This window comes from Nannospalax galili, unplaced genomic scaffold, assembly GCF_000622305.1.
Source record: "Nannospalax galili isolate Female #2095 unplaced genomic scaffold, S.galili_v1.0 scaffold589, whole genome shotgun sequence".
In the NCBI taxonomy this organism is placed as follows: domain Eukaryota; kingdom Metazoa; phylum Chordata; class Mammalia; order Rodentia; family Spalacidae; genus Nannospalax; species Nannospalax galili.
Genome location: NW_008360324.1, coordinates 794,772 through 815,831, shown reverse-complemented (window position 1 = coordinate 815,831; position 21,060 = coordinate 794,772). Strand labels below are relative to the sequence as shown.

At 43.5% G+C, this 21,060-nt stretch overlaps 1 non-coding gene across 1 annotated transcript; it reads right to left on the bottom strand.

Moving 5' to 3' along the window:
• Positions 1-10,519: 10,519 nt before the first annotated feature.
• Positions 10,520-10,713, bottom strand: LOC115068831. The gene has a single exon (XR_003848178.1). It is a non-coding gene; the product is annotated as a small nucleolar RNA SNORA73 family (small nucleolar RNA).
• Positions 10,714-21,060: the final 10,347 nt, after the last annotated feature.

Genomic DNA, 21,060 nt, shown 5'->3' with positions numbered 1-21,060 from the left:
CCCCCACCCCCCGGCACCCACGCCCCCCATCCTTGTGAATTCATTGTTTATCCCGTCTGCCAGGCTCACCAAGGACATTATAATGCAAAAGAAGTTATAGAGTAGCCCAGACTAGGAGAGGAACCCCAAAACTGGGGCTACTGACTCCAGAGACAAAATAAACCCCACCATTGCCGTTGACTTCTTCCTGGTACGTTTACTCTGCTCCACCACGGATGCCTCTCCAACCCGGCAAAGGTCTTTCAGCCTACAGTCAGAATGGAGTACTGGGAACTATTGTGTGGCCAAAGTCAAGGTTGACATTAAATTCGGTGCTCCTTTCCAGCGCCCACCTTAGTTCTTGTTTAGTTTTTGAAAGCAGAGGAAAGACTTTTTGCCAGAACTGTTGGGTTTTTAAATTTTATTTATTTAATTTTTAAATTTTATGTGTATGAGTGTAAAAGCCACAAGAACAGACCTGTGACTGCTGACCTAGGACTCTTGGCACTCTTTATAAGTAAGCTAATTAAGCCTCTATCTTCAGCATGATAAGGTCTTGATTTGGGGAGGCTCTGGTTTGTTTGTATTTGTGACAAGGTCTCACTGTAGTTCAGGCTGTCCTTGAATTCACTAGGTAGCCTAGGATGGTCTCAGATGCATTCTGGTCTTCCTGCCTCAGCCTCCAAGCACTGAAATAAAATATTTATTTATTTTGGGGTTTGCTGGCCTGTTTCTTTGTTATAAGTTCTCACGAACAGCAGACTGGCCTCAAATTCATTATGTAGCTGAGGCTGGCCTTTCTCTCCTGATCTTTCTCCTTCCACTTCCGTGTGCTAGGATTGCAGACCAGCACCATGCTGTTCTTCAATAAATCAGTGTTTCGTTTTTTGGTTTTGAGACAGGGTCTCACTATGTACCATGGCTGGTCTTGAGCTCACAGAGATCTGCCTCCGCCTCTCTGGTGCTGGGACTAAAGGTGTTCACCACCATGCTCGGCGGCAATAAATCCATTTTTATATAGAGGTTAGTAGATAGAATCTTGGCCCAGCTACTAAGTTAACTCTGTTTATAGAGACAGTACCTGCTCCGTGCTATAGGAATTAAACAAGGTAAGGAGCTAAATTTTGTAATACTTAAGCCAAAATGGTCCGTAAATAGTGAATAGAATTTGAAATTCTATCAGGATTTTGTGTTCCATACCACCAAGGTTGAATTGATTTTGGGGGAATTTATGAAAAATCTGGTGAACCACACAATCATGGGGACATTACTAGATGTAAAGTAATCTGTTCTCTGTACCAGCACAGCTGGAAGGTGTGAGGTAGAGCAGGGCACCCTGCAGCCTCTTCTGTAGCTCTAGCTTTTCCGCTTTCAACACCATCCTCCTTCCTCTCCTCCACCAATTTTTAAGGTGAAGAAAAAAAAACCAAAAAGAAACAACATTTTTAGAATTAGTTTCCAGAAATTTACACTTTAAGTGATATTGTTTTTTTAATATTTTATTCATTATTTTTATTTTATGTGTATGAATGTATTGCCTGTATGTATGTAAGTGCACCTGTGTTATGCAATGCCTGTGGAAGTTAGAGGAGGGCATTGGATCCCCTGCAACTGGAGTTATGGACAGTTGTTAGCCACAATGTGGGTGCTGGGAATTGAACCCAAGTCCTCTGCAACAGCAGCCAATGCTCTTAACTGCTGAACCATCTCTCCAGACCCTAACTTTGTGGGGTTTTTTGAGACAGGGTCTTATTATGGAGAGGCAGATGGATCTCTGGGAGCGCCAGGCCAGCCTGATCTACTCTACATAGTGGGTAGAATTCCAAGACTGTCCAAAAAAAAAAAAAAAACCCATAAATACATAAACGTCTAGAAATGTAGTTCATCTGGCAGACTCGTTGCCTAGGATGAATGAAACTCCAGCCACTCTCAGGAGGTGGCAGGATCAGAGTTCAAGGTCATACCCCACTCCATAGGTTCCAGGCTCTCCTGGGCTATATGAAACTGTTACAAAAACAATCAAAAACTGAATTAATTAAAATGATACATAGGTGGGCCTTAAGTATGGTGCAAACTAGTAATCCCAGCACTTAATGGGTAAAGGCAAGAAGATATGGAGTTCAAGGACATCTTTGGACACATAGCAAGTTTGAGGTCAGCCACGGCTACGTGAGAACATGAGACTGTTTCAAATCAATCAACCAAAAAAAAAAAAGCCCTGAAAAAGAAAGAGAAGAAAGAATCTTTTTATTTGATAGCTCATGCCTATAGAATCCCAGAATTCAGCTGGATGAAGTAAGAGGATCACCAGGAGCTGGAGGCCAACCTGGGCTATCATAGTGAGTTTCAGGCCATCCTGGACTACAAAGCGAGATCCTGATTCAATAAACGAATAAAACAAGCCCAAAGTATTGGGTTCCAGCACTAACGTGTTTAAGAACAAGTAAAACAATTTATAATAGCTTTCCATTCCATTCTCCTCCCATTCCTAAATCTAAATCGCCCCCTCTTTCCCCATCTCCCACCAGAAAGCAAACTCTTTTTATTTTTGGTCTTTTTGAAACAGGCTCTTCACATAGGCCCAGCTGGCCTGGAACTCACTTTGGAGACCAGGCTGGCCTTGATCTGTGAGATCTGCCTGCCTCTGCCTCCTGAGTGCTGGGATCAAAGGTGTGCAGCACCACACCCAGCATAAAAGCAAACTCTTAATAAATCCCAGTTATGAAGATTTGTAGTGCTTAACTTTTTTTCTTTTTTTTTTTTTTTTTTTGGTCTTTTTGGGGCCCGGTCCCCCTGTATCCTCAGACAACCTGGAACTCACTATATAGACCAGGCTGGCCTTGAACTCACAGAGATGCGCCTGCCTCTGCCTCTCAAGTGCTGGGATTAAAGCATGCGCCACCATGCCTGGCTACTTTAAAAAAAAAAAATTCTTTTTATTTCTTTTTCTTTTTTTGGTTAAGGTCTAGCTGTATAGCCCAGCAGCCTCTTCAGCACTGGGCTGGCTACTGGACCCTTCACCTAGGGCTGTAGGTTTGGCTCCCACAAAAAAGCAGACTTCTGTTTCTAATGCAAACAAAGATGCCAACAGGTGAGAGTGGGTGTGTTCCAAATGAGACAGAACTTTGGTAATCTTTTGTCTTCTTAGAACATCCTCCAGGAGGGGAAGAACCAGAGGGTCAGGGAGGAGTCGAGCACATAACTGCATGTATCAGGCTTAAAGTGGATCTTCACTTCAATTAGAAACTGAATGTGAGTCCTAGAAAAGGGGAAATGTTTGACCTCCCAGCACTGAGTGACCCGAGTGGTACACTGCGGTCAAGGCCACCGAATCCTTGAATTTACCCACAGCTCTCCTAAAGGTAGGTCTGAGAGGCTTAGTTCTTGGCTGAAGGATTCTTTGCAAAGGACCTAGAAGGGCTCACCCCCTGCCCCCATCCCAGTCCCTTTGTGTCTAGGGTGAAAAACCCACTGGAAGGGGGCTGGTAGCTAGAAGGTAGGCTTACTGCATTCTTTACCTAGGAAAGCAATTTGAATAAGGTTGAGAATGTCTCTGAAGCTGTCGGAGACTTGGGCCATGTGAGTGGAGGAGGGGTATGTTAAAATGAGCTTATAATTTGGTGGAGCAAATCCAAATAGATGCAAAAAAGATAAATGTAATATTGTGTGATTAGTACTGACAAAGAGTGGGGTATGCTGTGTCTGGAAAGAACGTACTAGAACTGTTGGAGCAGATAAGCATAGTCAGAGGCCACAAAGTCCTTCAGGTCAGTCAGCGGGAAGAAAATACAGGAAGAAGGCCCGGGGAATTAACAATTTGTGAGCAAACTGCAAGTCCCAACATTGCTGTTTTAAAAAGCTCAAAGAGAAGCCGGGCATGGTGGCGTATCCCTTTAATCCCAGCACTTGGGAGGCAGAGGTAGGCAGATCTCTGTGAGTTCAACGCCAGCCTGGTCTACATAGTGAGTTCTAGGCCAGCTGGGACTACAGGGAGACCCTGCCTCAAAAAGACCAAAAAAAGAAAAAAAAGAAAAAAGCTCAAAGAGAGCTGGGCTTGGTGGTACATGCATTTAATCCCAGCACTCAGGAGGCAAAGGCAGGCAGATCTCTGTGAGACTGAGGCCAGCCTGGTCTACATAGACAGTTAGGCCTGCTTGGGCTATAAAGGAAACCTTTCCCAAAAAAGCAGGAGAGATGGTTCAGCAGTTAAAACACTAACTGCTCTTCCAGAGAACAGGGATTCATTTCCCAGCACCCACGTCCCAGATAACAAACATCTGTAACTCCAGTTCCAGGGGATCGTCAGGCCTCTGTGGGCATTGTACAACATGGGTGTACTTACATACATGCAGGTAAAACATTATTCATCTGCATAAAAAGTAAAAAATAAATAAGAAGCTGAAAGAAGGTGAGCATGGGGCTGAGGGTGTAGTTCAGTTGACAGAGTGCTTGGTTTGCATGCGTTGAGGCCCTGGGTTCTATCTCCCAACACTACATAAAACTGGCACGTGTCTTTAATGAACACTCAATCAAGAGCAGGAGGCATGAATCCTGGTTGATAATTCAGCAGGCAACATAATGGGTTTCAGCTATGCAACAGAGGGCTTATCTTTTTTTTTTTTTTTTTTTCCCCTTTTTGTCTTTTTGATACAGGGTCTTTCTGTAGCCCCAGCTGGCCTGGAACTCATTAGGTAGACCAGGTTGGCCTTGAACTCAGATTCACCTGCCTTTGCTTAAGGAGTACTGAGATTAAAGGTGTTCACTACCACACCTGGGGGAGGCTTATCTTTTTTTAAAAAATAAATAGCCGGGTGTGGTGGCGAATGCCTTTAATCCCAGCACTCAGGAGGCAGAGGCAGGTGGATCTCTCAGGGAGACCCTGTCTCAAAAAGACAAAAAAAATCACAACTAGCATATCATCTCGTACCTCCTAACATGTGTTGTATATGTTTGACTGTTTGAAATTGGGGTCCAGCCAGGTGTGGTGGTGCTTGACTTTAATCCTAGTACTCAGGAGGCAGAGGCAGAGGCAGGCAGGTCTCTATGAGATCCAGTTCAGCCTATTCTACACAGTAAGTTCCAGGCCAGCCAAGGCTACATTAGAGAGACCTTGCCTCCAAAAAAGAGAAAGAAACTAGGAGAAAGGTGAATAAAGTGCTTGCTGTGTAAGCTTGAGTACCATTTCGGTTCCCAGAACCCTGTAAAGGCTGTCCCGGCCTGCTTTAAGCTGAAATCTTAAAGCTCTCCTCAATTGTCTTTAAAACTCATGTAGAGGGGCCAGCGAGATGACTCATTGGGTAACGGTACTTGCCGCCAAGCTGATACCCTGAGTTTGATCCCCAGGACCTACATGGTAGGAGTGAATGACTCCAAAAGTTGCGTTCTGATTACATAGCCACACAAAATAACTTTTTAAATATCTAGAGTCAAGCTGCTTCTTTCTCTTAAAATTTTCTTCCAATGCCTCTCTCTCTCTCTCTCTCTCTCTCTCCAGGGTCTCCCTGTAGCTCTAGTTGCCCTGGAACTTGCAATGTAGACCAGGCTGGCCTTGAACTCTGCCTCCCGAGTGCTGGGATTAAAGGAGTGTGCCACCACACCCGTTCACCTCTTTTTTTTCACTGTTCAGTTTTGGTTTTAGGGCAGGGTCTTTCTATGTAGTTCAGGATAACCTGGAACTCATGATTCTGTTGCCTCACCCTCTTAAATGCTGAGATTGCACATGTGCTGGATCATATCTGCTCAATTATATCTTACTAGCATCTGTTTATCTTCTACCTATTATCTGGGGAATCTATCTGTCCATCCACCCACCCATCCATCCATCCATCCATCCATTCATCCATCCATCTTTCTTGTCACTAGTCTAAAGGTTCAGTGAAGTCAGTTTTTTTTTTGGCCTGGTGAATCTTTAACCCCAGCAAAGTATCTTCCACACATCAGCATCACCAGCAGCTTCTATGTTAGAGAGAGAAATTTGCTGTGTCACAAGCACTACCAACCTAGTGCCAGTCAACAGGAATTCGTACTTTGAAAGTTTTTCTTGAAATGGAATGTGGCACTCACACCTGTAGTCTCAGCCCTTGGGAGGCTGAGGAAGGAGGATCAAGTTCAAAACAAGACAGGAAACATGGTGAGACCCTGTTTCAACAAAACAAACATCGAAAAAAGTTTTCCTTAGGAGACCCCTCAGTTTGCATGAGGAGGCATCTTAATTCAGTGCTCAGTGATAAAGGGGGAGAAAAAAGCAGGCTGGTTTTGTGTGCTGTTTCTGGAGAGCTATTGTTCTAGACTAAACCAGCCGAAAGGTAGATACTTATCTTTGGCTGACCAAGACTGAATAGGCAGAGAGAACCACAGCTTTGTATGCAAAGGCAATGTAAAAGCCACTTTTTTACATTTAAATACTTGTTTGTTTTTTTTTAAAGCTGGAGGACCATTTTATTTGTTTGAAAGACAAAAACAACCAGGCAAGCAAGCTGTAAATTTTGGCAGCTGCTGGGAGGAGAGGGATGAAAGCTTGCTGAGGCTTTTAGTAAAAAGGAAAAATTATACTTTTTGAGCTAGAATGTAGAGAAGCAGGCAAGCTCAGCAGTGAAGATCTGTAAGCAACTACCCACGCTAAATTCTTTTCTTCCTTGAGACAGGCTCCTACTACCGTAGCCCATGGTAGCCTGGAACCCTCCCTATAAACCTGGCTGACCTTGAATTTACAGAGTTCTGTCCGTTGCTGCCTCCCAAGTGCTGGGATCTAAGGTGTGGGCCACCACACCCGACTTACTTAAATACTTATTTCCTTTTTTTTAAAAAAAAATGGAGGGGGGGAACTGGAGAGATGGCTCAGTGGTTAAAAACACTGGCTGTTCTTGCGGAAGACCCAGGTTCGAATCCCAGCATCCACATGGCAGCTAACAACTGTCTCTAACTCTAGTTCCAGGGCATCCAACAACCTCTTCAGTCCTTCACAGGCATTGCACGATACAGGTGCACTTACATATATGCAAGCAATACATGCATGCACATAAGATAAAAATTTCAAAAATTAAAAAAAAATTATTACTTTTATGTGCATGCGTGTAATGCCTGCATGTATGTAAGTGTACCCATATCATGCAATGCCTATGGAAGACAGAAGAGGGCATTGGATCCCCAGAACTGGAGTTATGGGTGGTTGCTAGTTGCCAAGTGGGTACTAGGACTCCAACCTGTGTCCTCTAGAGCAGCCAGTGCTCTTAACTGCTCAAACATCTCTCCAGGCCCTTAAATACTTTTTGACTGACACACAGTCCTTTTTTTTGAGACAGTCTTCAGTCTTTATGTAGCCAAAGCTAGCCTTGAACTGATCCTCCTGCCGTCACCTTCTAAGTACTAAGATTATAGGTGTACACACACCTTTGGTCCCAGCACTTGGGAGGCAGAGGCAAGTGGATTTCTGTGAGTTCAAGGCCAGCCTGGTCTACATAGTGAGTTCCAGGACAGCTGGGGCTACAGGGAGACCCTGTCTCAAAAAGACAAAAAAAAAAAAAAAGATTCCCCTCAGCTTGGTTTATGTGTGGCTGGTTGATTGCCTAGCTTTTTTCTTTCTTTTTTTTTTTTTTAGCACTAAAAATTTGTATATACATCTATGAGGTGTCATATAACTATTAAATTGCAGCCAAGCATGGTAACATACACCTGTTATCCTCGTATTTGGGAATTGAAGGCAGAAGGATCAGTTCAAGTCCAACAACAAAGGGCCTGTTTATATTGTGAAAAAAATTAAAATTTCTGTATCGGAACATACAAGCTTTCACATATGTGTTTGTCACAGAGTCTAAGTCATTTAATCATGGCTAATCTTACCTCATCAAAGACTTTACCACAACATGCCAGTTCGTAGGGGTGTTTTTTTTGTTGTTTGTTTTAGTTTCTTGAGGCAAAGTCTCCCTATGCAACCAAGGTTGGGCTCCAAATTCACGGTAATCCTCCTGCCTCTGCCTCCTGTGAGCCTACTCTATCCATCATGCCTATCTGTCCTTTGTTTTGAGACAGACTCTTACTATGTAGCCCAAGCCTGGTGCAAGGATTTCTTTGCTTGTTTTTAATATTGCCTTTGTACCTTTTGAATTACACCTTTTTAAAATACACCTCATTTTTTTTTTTCATATTATGCTTGTGAGTGTTTGGTCTGTATGTACATAAGTTCACCTATGTGTGACGTGGCTGCAGAGGCCAGAAGACGGAGTCGGATCTCCTAGAACTGGAGTTACAGATACTCGTTATGTTATAGAGTTTCTCTAGCACCATATCCAGTGTGTGTGGCACTGGGGATTGAACCCAAGACCTTAGGCATGCTAAACAAGCACTGTACCAACTGAACTACATCCCCATCCCATTTTCTTTTTCTCTTCTTTTTTTGAGATCTTAGCCCTGGCTGGTCTGGAATTTATGAGCAGTTCTGTCTCCCTCCAAAGTGTGGCGATTATAGGTGTAAGCCACAAGGACAGTCGCCTTCTCTTTTTTCTTTGTGGTTCTGGGGGTTGCAGACCCCTGAGTGTACTACCTCTGAGCTACAACCCCAACCCTTCTGAGGGTTTCAACACAATTTCAAGCTTTGGAAAATCAGTTTACAAAGCAAAATGTCCTGAATGCCTTTTTCTTGAACCCTCCCTTGACTTATTTTCAGTGTGGAGACAGAGGTTGGAGTTCATCTTCCCCTACCCCTGATTTTTTTAAAAAAATATTTTATTAGCTGGGTGTGGTGGCACACACTTTAATCTCAGCACTCAGGAGGCAGAGGCAGGTGGATCTCTGTAAATTCCAGCCCAGCCTGGTCTACATAGTGAGTTCCAGGCCAGCTGGAGCTACAGGAACACCCTATCTCCAAAGAAAAAAAGACACACACACACACACACACACACACACACACAAATTGTTGTTTTTATGTGTATGAGTATATGTATTGCCTACATGTGTGTAAGTGCATCTGTATCCTGCAATGCCTGTGGAGGTCAGAAGAAGGCATCAGATCCGCTGGAACTGGAGCTACTGATGATTGTTAACCACCACTTGGGGACTGGGAATCAAACCTAGTCCTCTGCAAGAACAGTCAGTGCTCTTAACCGATGAGCCATCTCTCCAGCTCCACCCCTGATTTTTTTTTTTTTTTTTTTAATATACAGGGTCTCTTGTAGCCCAGGTTGGCCTTGAACTGGCTATGTAGCCCAGTCTGGCCTGAACTACAGATCCTTCCATAATGCGCCACCACAACCAGCCCAGGTTTCACCTTCTGCAGGCCACCTCTCACAGTGAATTGGGTGCCGTTTTCTATACTCCCTCAGCCCTTGAAGCCTAACCCTTCCCGCAGCACTGCCCATTCCCCATTTTAGCTTTAGTTAGTGTTTTTACATTTGGGGCTAAAACAGCTCTTTGAAGTTCAATTCTCTTACCACAACCTAGTGGAATGCTGCTCAAAGTATAGTCTCCTTTGAGCACTTTAGGGGTCACCTGAGCGCTTGTTAGAAATGCAAATTATCTCGGGAGAGGCTTTATACCCCAGACCAGTTAAATCAGAATGTCTGAGAATGGGGCCAAGGAATCTGTCTTTTAAGAATTTCTGAGCCGGGCGTGGTGGTGTAGGCCTTGAATCCCAGCACTCCAGGCAGAGGCAGATGGATCTCTGTGAGTTTGAAGCCAGCCTGGTCTGCTTAGTGAGTTCCAAGTCAGCTGGTGCTACAGGGAAACCCTGTCTCAAAAAGACAAAAAAAGAAAAAAAAAAATTTCTAACTAGGTATGGAGGTGCAGCTTTGCAATCTTGAGCATTTGAGTGGTAAGGGTAAAAGCATCTGGAGGTCAAGGTTAATATTTGCTTTACCAGAGTCCATGTCCATGTGGAAAAATGATGGTACTTTACACTGGGAAGGGCATCAAGCTCCAAAATGTTGGGGAATTTTGTGTGGTTTATTCAAAATACCAAATGTCATAAAAAAAAATAGAGCAATGGTTGGTTTTTACAGAAAAACTGTTAAGCTGCTCAAATATCCTACAGAAGAGTGGTAACACTCAAAAAACTCGTTTGTTTTTATAGCAAACAAGTTATTGAATATCCTCAAAACAACATGTACTCATTCAGAGGATGAGTTAATTAAGACACCATCAGCTTTGTAGTCTCTATGAGTCGATCTTCCATAAAGTTTAGTTGGAGACTAAATTCAGATATTGCTCACTGAGGCAACAACCACCTGGTTCATGCTGTAGCCACAGGTCCATGAAACTCACTATGTTGATCAGGCTAGCTTCCTTCTCACAGAGCTCCACCAGCCTCTCCCTTCAACAAGCAGTGGGACTAAAGGCATGCACCACCACACCAGGCTTTAACAGTGCTTTGGACTGTGGCTCCAGGAATGCCTGACTTCACTCAGTGCCTGTGGTTGACTAACATTGTTCAGGGATTAACATAGATTCTTTTTAAAAATATTATTTTATTTCTTCATCAGTAAGTAAAACAGACTAAAGCAATTTCTCCTTAAAACAGGTAGATTTACTCCCAGATTGAATGATCTAGGACTGTTTCCTGGATGGTTTGTCTCCTCAGTCATTGTCCACAAGACTTTGAGTTGTAAGAACACGCAGGTGCAGACTCCCAGCTTCATCCCCAACATTCTGGAAAGGGACTGTACATCATGGGACAGAGCACTGTGCTCCTTTATACCACTAGGACAGAGCCCAGGGACAGTGATCTCCTGGTATCCATATGGGGTTTATTATTTTTATGTGTATCAGTGTTTTGCCTGCATCTATATTAAGTACACCACATACATATACATACAATGCCTGCAGAGGCCAGAAGGGGGTATCATCGGATCCCCTGGAATTGGAGTTACAGATGGGCTACAATGAGACCTTTCAAAAAAAAGCAAAAAACCCCCCAAAACCCACCCCTTCTTTTAGATGGACCTTAGCTGTGGATCTAATGAGCTGGTACAGGATAAAATAGAAGCTACTGGCTCTAATAGCATTGCATCTAAATAGACATAGGGGCTGTAGCTCAGTGGTAGAGCTCTTGCTAAGTATGTCATAGGCCCTATTGATGACCATCAGCACTGCAAAACTTTCAGAACACTGTAGTATTTTAGCTATTGTACCAAGGTTTGAAGAGGTACAAGGGAGCTGGAGAGACGACTCTGTTTAAGAGCACTGGCTGCTCTTGCAGGGGACCTGGCTTTGATTCCCAGCAACCACATGGAGGCTAACAACCATCCCTAACTCCAGTTCCACGGGATCCAAAGCCCTCTTCTGACCTCCTAGGGCATTGTACAACATGGGTGCACTTACATGCAAGGAATACATTCATGTCTAGTGGAGTTAGGGCTGGTACAATGGCCCTGCAGGTACTTGCTCCCCTACCAGCCCCAAGAATCTGAATTTGATCCCTAGGACCCAGATGGTCCTCTAACCCCCATAGGGATGACATAAGTATACCCTCCAACGAATAAATTGTTTTTAATTAATTTTATGTGTATGAGTGTTTGGCTTGCATATACGTAAGTATATCATGGATATGCAGTGCAATGCTCTTAGACATCAGAAGAGGGCATTGTATCCCCTGGAACTGGAGTTAAGGATAGCTGTTGGCCACTATGGGGGTGCTGGGAACAAACCTGGGGCCTCTAAAAGAGCAGACAGTTGCTCTTAACTGCCGAGCCATCTCTCCAGTCCTTTATTTTATTTTTTGAGACAAGGTCTTACTATGTAGCCATGGCTGGCCTGGAGCTCACTATATAGAACAGGAAGGATATCCTTGATCTCACAGAGATCCACCTGCCTCTGGCTCCTGACTGCTAGTATTAAAGCTGTACACCACTGTGCTTGGTACCTATGATTATATTGTCAGGTGTGGTGGTGCACACCTACAGCCCCTGTAGAGGCAGAGGCAGAGGCAGGCAGATCTCTGTAAGACTGAGGCCAGCTTGGTCTACATATCAAGTTCTAGGCCAGCGAGGGCTATAGGGAGACCCTGTCTCTAAAAGACCATAAAGAAATAAATACAAATAAAAATAAACTGGGTGCCAGAGATAGAGTGGAAGATCACAGCTTTAATTCCCCCTGGCAGGGACCCAGGAGAGTCTTCTCCAAAGCCTGACTACAGGCAGTTTTTCACAGTATTTATAGACATTCCATCATTATCGGTGGGCTTGAATTCCTGTCTATGTGACTGCAGACCAGGCATAAGGGTCTCTAACCTGCCTGTCAGGAGACCATGAGCTGGAATTCCAAACAGGAAGCGTATTTACAGATGTAGAAACAAAGGGTCGATAAACAGCTGCTTTTTAAAAATACTTTATTATTTTTAGTTTATGTGTATGCGTATATTGCCTGCATGTATGTAAGTGCACTTGTGTTGTACAATGCCCTCAGAGGACAGAAGAGACTGTCGGATCCCCTGGAACTGGAGTTACAGTTGTTAGCTGCCATGTGGGTGCTGGGATTCGAACCTGGGTCTTCTGCAAGAACAACCAGTATTCTTAACTGCTGAGCCACCTCTCCAGCCCCAAAACAGCTGTTTCTTAAACAGAGGGGCTGTTTCATTAGGCAAGTGAGAGATGTTTTCTTCCTCAATTAATTAAAATTTTCTTCCTCAGATAAACATCAAGATATACTAAATCTTCCAGGCCTACTGGTATGCCCTTATAGTCCAACATTTGGAACTGGTAGCAGAAAGATCAGGAGTTTAAGACCAGCCTGGGCTACATGAGACCCTGTCTCAAAAAAGGGGCCGGAGAGATGGCTCAAGGGTTAAGAGCACTGGCTGCTCTTCCAAGGAACTCAGATTGGGTTCCCTGCACCTACATGGAGGCTAACTCTGGTTCCAAGGGATCTGGCACTCTCTTCTGGTCTCTGTAGGCACTGCATGCATGTGGTTCACTTACATACATGTAAAACATTCGTATTCATAAAAATATGAAATTTTTGAACAATTAGAAAAAGATGCATTGAATCTGTAAGATAGAAGAAAAGGATCTTCCTAAAACACATTTTTTTTTTTTTTTTTTTTTTGAGGTAGGACCTCCACAGGCTAGCCTCATGCTTGTTGCAACTCTTCTGCCTCTGCCTCTTGAGTGCTAGAACTAGAGGCGGGCACCACCACAGCTAACATCTAAAACATAGTTTAAAATGTCAAAGAGGTGGACCAGGTAGAAAGCTTCCTGTGGAATCCCAGAGTTCAGACTCCAGCCTCTTCCCCACTCCGTAAAGTGAAATGAGGGGATGTTATTGAGGTAGGAAATATAGAACTTCACCCATGTTATCCGCCTGGAATTTTAATAGAGAACCATGAGCACATAAACACTATATGAAACACAAATCCAGAATATTCTCCAAGCTGCAACTGAGAGCAAATAGCTTTTGAATTTGAGACAGGAGAATAAAAGTCAGACTGGGCCATTTAGGACCTGCTCCTAGCGGATGAAAGGACATTATTTCCCAGCAGTTCAGTTTCCTCACTTAGGCCTTAGAGAAATGAGTATTGGGAAAGGCAGTCCCAGGTGCTCAAAGAATAGACCTACCTGGTGCCTGCTGTTCTTTTTGAAAGACAGCTGGGGTTCAGCTTATCATCTTGACTGGGAAGATCTTTCCCTATGGCAAATTCAGTACATGCTTTTTGCTGGGTAGGTATGGGTCACATGGTACGTGGTAGGACAGGAAACCTCTTGTCGCACCAGAGAGGGGTGTATATAGTTTCAGTGGTGGGACCTGAACCCAGAACTTGCACATGCTAGGCAGGCAGTCTACTGAATCTCTCTTTCCCTCCAATCTATCTTGTCCTTCCTTCCTTCCTTTGACTGTCTTTCTTTCCTTCTTTCTTTTTGTATGCGTGGTGATAGGGTCTTGTCCTTTAGCCCTAGCCAGCCTGGAACTCAATATGTAGACCAGGCTGGCCTTGGTGTTGACATCATAGGTGTGCGGCACCGCACTTGGCTTTCTTCCGTTTTCTTCCCTGTTTCTGCTTGGACATTTCTTTCTTGTATTTCTTCCTCTTTTTACAAAACCATTGCCTTATCTGCAAAAAGTGAGGTAAATGAGACGATTAACAGAGAAATAAGGATTGTGGTTTCTGTATTAGTTATTTATGTTTCTGTAACCAAAATATTTGAGAAAAACATTTTTTTTTCTTCCCCTTTGAGACAGGGTCTCACTATGCAGCCCTAACTGGGCTGGTACGAAACTTACTATGTACACCAGGCTGGCCTTGACCTCACAGAGATCCTCCTGCCTCTGCCTCTGGAGTACTAAGATTAAAGGCGCCACCATCAGGTCCCAATTAATTCCCATATTATTAAGGCATCAGAGGATTAATACACTGATTAAGTCAGCACCCTTGGGTTCCAATCATTATCCAATTGAGTCTCAATAAATGAGGTGGGTGGGGGGCTGGGCTTTTTTTTTTTTTTTTTTTGTCTTTTTGAGACAGGGTCTCCCTGTAGCCCCAGCTGTCCTGGAACTCACTATGTAGACCAGGCTGGCCTTGAACTCACAGAGGTCGCCTGCCTCTGCCTCCCAAGTGCTGGGATTAAAGGTGTGAGCCACCACGCCCAGCTGGCACTTTATTTTTAAACTCAGCTGTCCACAATTGACTTTGTCAGTGAAGAGACAGGCTGTCCTACCTGTTTATCTGTGATGCTGAATTCAAAGGAGAGTGAAAGGCAATCTTGCACGGTGGGGCATTGTCTTGATTTAAACTTCGCCCACAGAGTGTCCATGAGGGATCTGCTGACGGACATCTTCCTGGGACACGTTGTCGCATCTTGCTTTTTTTCCTCTCGCTTCTTCTCCTTTTCCTTGACTCCTCCTTCCCTCCATTTCAGTTCTTGCTTTGCTTCGTCTTCACCAGGGTTCCTTTTGGATTGCTCTGGATTGTGGGCGCAGTGTGTATCTGGTTGACTTGGTATGACGACAAGATCTGTGGGATACAATTAAGTGGTGATTACACTTTCTGATTGTAGTCAATATTCTTTAGTGTTAGGACTAATTTAATTTCCTTAAAATATCAATGTGAGTGTAATTACGACATTCCAAGGCTAGGGCAGGAGGCTCTGCAGTTCCAAGCCACCCTGCACTACACAGAGAGATTATGTTAAATTAAAAAAAAATAGCGTGTTGTACATTGATCTAAAAAACAGAGAGAAAAAGCCTGAGAGAAAGAAAAAATCAGCTACCAAAATCAGCAAATTATGAAAGGAATAATTTTTTTTTTTTTTTTTGTCTTTTTGAGACAGGGTCTCCCTGTAGCCCCCGCTGGCCTAGAACTCACTATGTAGACCAGGCTGGCCTTGAATTCCCTTGAACTGCCTCTGCTTCCCAAGTGCTGGGATTAAAGTTGTGTGCCACCACGCCCGGCTAGGAATAGATTTTTTTTTAAGGCAGTGTAATGTACTTCAGGCTGGTGTTGAACTCCTGAAACTCTATCTCCGTATCCCCAGTCCTGTTTATGTTTTGAGATTGTTTCAAGTTCCCTAGGCTGGCTTTGAACTCACTATGTAGCCCAGGATGACCTTGAGTTTTTGATCCTTCTGTCTCCACCTGTGAGCACTGGGGTTACTTACTGGTGTTTGATACTAGCCTGGGCCTTGGGCCTGCTAGATGAGCACTCTACCAACTGAGCTACATACATCCTCAGTCCCAAAAGGACTGTTTTTTTTTTTTTTTAAGATTTATTTATTTAAATGGGCATGACTTTAATCCCACCACTTCAGAGACAGAGACAGTGGAATTTCTGTGAGTTCAAGGCCAACCTGGTCTACACAGAGCGAGTTCCAGGCCAGCTGGGGCTACAGGGAGACCCTGTCTCAAAAAGACCAAAAAACAAACAAACGCAAAACAAAACAAAACTTATTTATTCTGTGTATTGGATAAATGAAGGCTGGAGGATCAGAATTCAAGTCCACTTACATAGTGATTAGCTTGAGACTGTGTTTCAAAAAACTAAACCACCAATGGACTCTCATATGAACATTTGAAAATTGCCCTGTTCTTTTTTTCTAGTTCCCTGTCTAGAACTTGTAATGCTAATTACTCTTGCCTTTCCTTCTCCTTCACATCTCCTATTCAAGATTCAAGGACTTTCTTTTCCCCCTGGAGATAAGAGTTATGCAATTTGGGAGTCTTTTAGATAGACCTACTGAAGGGGTACTCCAATTGCCTCACCCTGCGTCCCTGTTCAGCATGAAGAAGCCAGAGAGGTCTGCGTCCCCCCTATTCCCTATTGGCAATTTGGGTAACCCCTTCAGAGGATGGTGTGATAAGAATAGGAGGTAAGAATTGGCTAGGCAGTTAGGGTAAAAAGACCCCAAAGCAAATAGCCAGTTTCTGGGCTAAAAGTCAAAATGTCCTTGGGGCTGTTAGCCACATATTCTGTTCCAAAGGCCAAAAATGTCAAAATTATTTGGGGGCTTGTATCTAATCCTTAAAAGATTTTAGGGTTACCACTTCAGAGGGAGGAATGTTAGAATATCTAAAAGCCCCATAAAAATAAATAAATGAAAGAAAAAAAAGAAAAAAGTGATGGGGAGATATGGGAGGTGTTGGAGGGGAGGGAGTGGGCATGGATTTGATAAAAACACCTTATATGCATGTATGAAATTCTCAATGAAATTTTTTAAGAGTTAAAAAAAAAACCTAAACCAACCAATAAGGAACAGAATAAAAGTTAAAGCTTGGGGTCTGGAGAGATGGCTCAATGGTTAAGAGCACTGACTGCTCTTGCAGAGGATCTGGGTATTCCCAGCACCCACATGGCAGATGACTGATGCCTTAATGCCAGGACTCAGGAGGTGATACACCAAGAGTGCCAAGTCTGAACTCAGCCTGAGCTGCATAGTGAGACTTTTCCAAAGAGGAGGAAGAGAGAAGAGGAAGAAGAAACAACTAATTTGCTTGGTGCTTGGGCAGTGATAGAGCACTTTCTGGGTGTGTCGTGTCTGGGTTTAGTCCCTGGTACCACTCAAAACATGCCCTCCCCCTCTTGTTTGCTTAGTTTTAATTTTTATTTACTTTTCACTCACTCAGAGTTTTTGGTTTGGTAGAGTTGTCAGCATCCAGCCTTTGGTTCATGATTGCTGTGCTTTGAGTCTTCTCTCTTAAAGGTTCTGTTTTTAGAGAGACAAAGCCCAACCAACAGTACTGCAAACTTTTATCCAAGAAAAGTCCTGAAGGAGATAAAAAGCATATTCCTGTTGAAACATATTCAAAGTTCTTAGAAATAAGCACGTAGATTTTTCTGTTTCCCAGAACATCTCTAACTTAAGAAGAAAAAGAAAATGATCAAACATTGAATTCTATTATAGGGGAATACATTGTGGGGTTTTGTTTTGTTTGAGATGAAGTCTCACTGTGTACACCAGTCTGGCCTCAAATTTGGAGATCTAGAGTGCTAGGATGAAAGGTGATATGCTTCCATGCCCAGCTTCATTTTTATCAGCATATGCTCCATGTATACTAGTGCCTGCAGAGGCCTGGAGAGTGTTGGATTTCCTGGACCTGGGGTTTTATCAACAGTTCTGAGCTGCCTAAAGTGGGTGTTGGAAACTGAACTTTGGTCCTCAGGAAGAGTAGCAAGCAAGCACTCTTAACAACTGAGCCATTTGTCCAAAAAAAAAAAAAAAAAAAAAATGAAGCCAGGCATGGTGGCACAAGCCTTTAATCCTAGCACTTGGAAGGCAGAGGCAGGTAGGTCTGTGAGATCCAGGCCAGCTAGGGCTACAGGGAGACCATGTCTCTTACCAAACAAATAAAGGATAAAAGTAAAAAGAGAACTACTATATGACCCAGCTCTCCCATTCCTGGGCCTGTACTCAGTGGCTCACTATTCTACCGCAGAGATACTTGCACACCCACGTTTGTTGCTGCTTTATTCACAATAACAAGAGATAGAACCAGCCAAATATCTATCTATAGATGAAGCGATCATGAAAATGTGACATATATACACCATGGGATTTTGCTCAGCTATAAAGAGAAATGTATTTATGAAATCTGCAGGGAAATGGGTAGATCCAGAAAGCATTACATCACTCAGACAAAAGCTGCAAGCTCTTTTTCATATAAGGATCCTAACTTTTTATTTTTTTATATTTTATTATTTTTATTTTATGTGTATGAGTATATCGCCTGCATGTATGTGAGTGCACCCGTGTCATGCAATGCCGAGGAGGTCAGAAGAGGGCTTTGAATTCCCCTGGAACTGGAGTTGAGGATGGTTTGCAGCCGCCATGTGGATGCTGGGAATCGAACCCGGATCCTTTGCAAGAGCAGTCAGTGCTCTTAACCGCCAAGCCATCTCTCCAGCCCCAAGGATCGTAACTTCTAATGTCTGAATATATGTACACAGTGGTGGGGGGCTGAGAGTGGGTTTAGACTATGGAACTTAGGCAGGAAAGCAGGAGCAGGAATAAGCAGAAACTCAAGTGTGACGTGAAAACAGAAAGAGGTGACAGTAAGAGGCCACAAGGGAGGGAGGAGGATGGGAGAGAAGGGGGAGAGAAACTACAAAACAAATTACAAAGAATGCCATAACGAGGTCTCATTTTTGTATGCTAATAAAGAAATTAATAATAAAAATCTGGGCATAGTGGAGCATACCTTAAATCTCAACACTCGAAAGGCAGAGGCAGATGAATTTCTGTAAATTTGACTCCAGCCTGGTGTAAGTAGCAAGTTCCAGGCTAGCTGGGGCCACATAGATACTGTCGAAAGAAAGAGAGAGAGAGAGAGAGAGAGAGAGAGAGAGAGAGGGGGAGGGAGGGAGGAAGGAAGACAAAAGTAAATGGTAGGAATTCTTTACTAGTTTTTTTTTTTTTTTTTTTTCGGTCTTTTTGAGACAGGGTCTCCCTGTAGCCCCAGCTGTCCTGGAACTCACTATGTAGACCAGGCTGGCCTTGAACTCACAGAGATCCGCCTCCTTCTGCCTCCCAAGTGCTGGGATTAAAGGCGTGCACCACCATGCCTGGCTAGTTTTTAGATTTATACGTTTTTTGTTTGTTTTTTTTTCCTTGAAAATAGGCACTACTTTTTTTTTCTTTTAGTATTTAAGATTGAGACAATATGCTAAGCACACACTGTATCAACCCCTGAATTTACTGATTTTTTTTGTTGTTGTTTTCAAGACAGGGTCTCTCTGTAATGAGGGCCAGCCTGGAACTCATAATGTAGACCAGGCTGGCCTCAAACTCACAGAGTTCGCCTGCCTCTGCCTCTGGAGTGTTGGGACTACAAGCGTGCACCACCATACCTAGGTTTGGTTTTTTTTTTGTCTTTTTGAGACAGGATCTCCCTAGAGCCCCAGCTGTCTTGGAAATCACTATGTAGACCAGGCATGTGCAACCCAGTTTCCATTTTTTTTTTTAAGGTAGTGGAGATGAAATCTCAGAAGAAAAAGAAAGCTTTATAAGTTAAAGGCAAGTCAAACAAAAGGAAGCTAAGAGTGATTCAACAGGACCACAATATTCAGCTGTTAACACCACCATCCTTTGATTAAATTATAAAGAACAAAGTTTATACTGGCTCACGTTTCTAGATATCCAAGCTCCAGGAGGTTGACTGCCTTCTTTTGGTGAGCTCTGAAGTGGAGGAGGTATCTTCCCCTTGTGTGGCTCCTGCCAGCTACCTCTTATACAGCCTTCAGGATTCAATTATGGAGGCTCCGCCCTCATGATGCTAAGCCTTTCTAATCACCCTCTGAAGGCCCCACCTCCAAACATCACGGATCAGTCTTCACTTATGATCTCCCAGTGGAGATTAAGTCTGTTGTTTTTTGTTATTTATTTGTTTGAGACTTGTCCTATATGTTGCCCAGGCTGGCTTAAGCCTCTCCGGGGCTGGGACAACTGGCCTGCGCCACTACACCTTCACTCAACACAGATTATATTTGAATACCTGAAGTCGGGGGGGGGGGCGGTATTCAACCCATAAGTAAACCTTGTGGACAGTGCCTAGAAAGTAAAACAGCCTGCACAATGGCGATCGATGATGACCAAGAGGGAAAAAGTGGAGAAATATTTGGAAGGCAAAATCAACAGCTGGAAAACGGCAGGATATAAAGGAAGACATGGTTGGGATAAGTCAGTAGATATTGTCAGGAAAGGCTCTGAGCAGAGCTCAGTGATACAACACTTGCCTAGAATGTGTGAGTACATTCTCTAGCACTTCTTTCTGCTCCGCCCACCAAATGATTTGGTTTGGCTGTGTGAGGAAGAGCCAATCTTCAAGGGAGGGACTCTACATAGGCTAACTAGACCCCAATGGACAATTTGCTAGGGACACTAATTTAACTTGATAGGCTTTAACATAAATGACAGAGTGCCTGACATCCAGTTGTGGGGAGGGGCTAAGGAATGGTACGGATGGGGACGGGGTATAAAGATGATTAAGATGTTGCATATGGCCAGGTGCGATGACCCATGCCTTTAGTCCCAGCACTCGGGAGGCAGAGGCAGGCATATCTTTATAAGTTGAGACCAGCCTGGTCTACATATTGAGTTCCAGGCCTGCTGGGGCTACAGGGAGACCCTGTCTCAAAAAGACCAAAATAAATAAATAAATAAATAAAGGTTTGATTCGGATAGAGTTGTAATAAAATGCAAGGATACCAATTTACCCATTTTTTTTTCTCCTTCCTCCTTCCCCTCCTCCCTCATTCTCTCTTTTTCTATTTTTGTTTCCAATAGAGTCTCATGTAGCCTAGGCTGCCCCTGAGCTCACTATGAGCCGAAATTCTGATTCTCCTGCCTCCACTTTGAGTGCCAGTTTTGTGGGTACTGGGGGTGGGAACCCAGGACTTCCCACATGCTAGGCAAGTGGTTTACCGATTGAAGTATATCCCCAGCCCCTTAATTATTTTGTGACACAATGCATTTCACAAAGGACACAAGACATTGACAATAACATCAACTCAGAAACAGATATGAATTCAATCAACAAAACCTCTTTAAGTACTAACCACTTAGTCAAAGTTATCCAGGAATCTGAGACCTTTGCAGACTGCCTGAGAATGCCTGCATCTAGTGTTAAGAGGTGGACGCAATCTAAGTCCCTCAGTTGATGAGTGGGTAA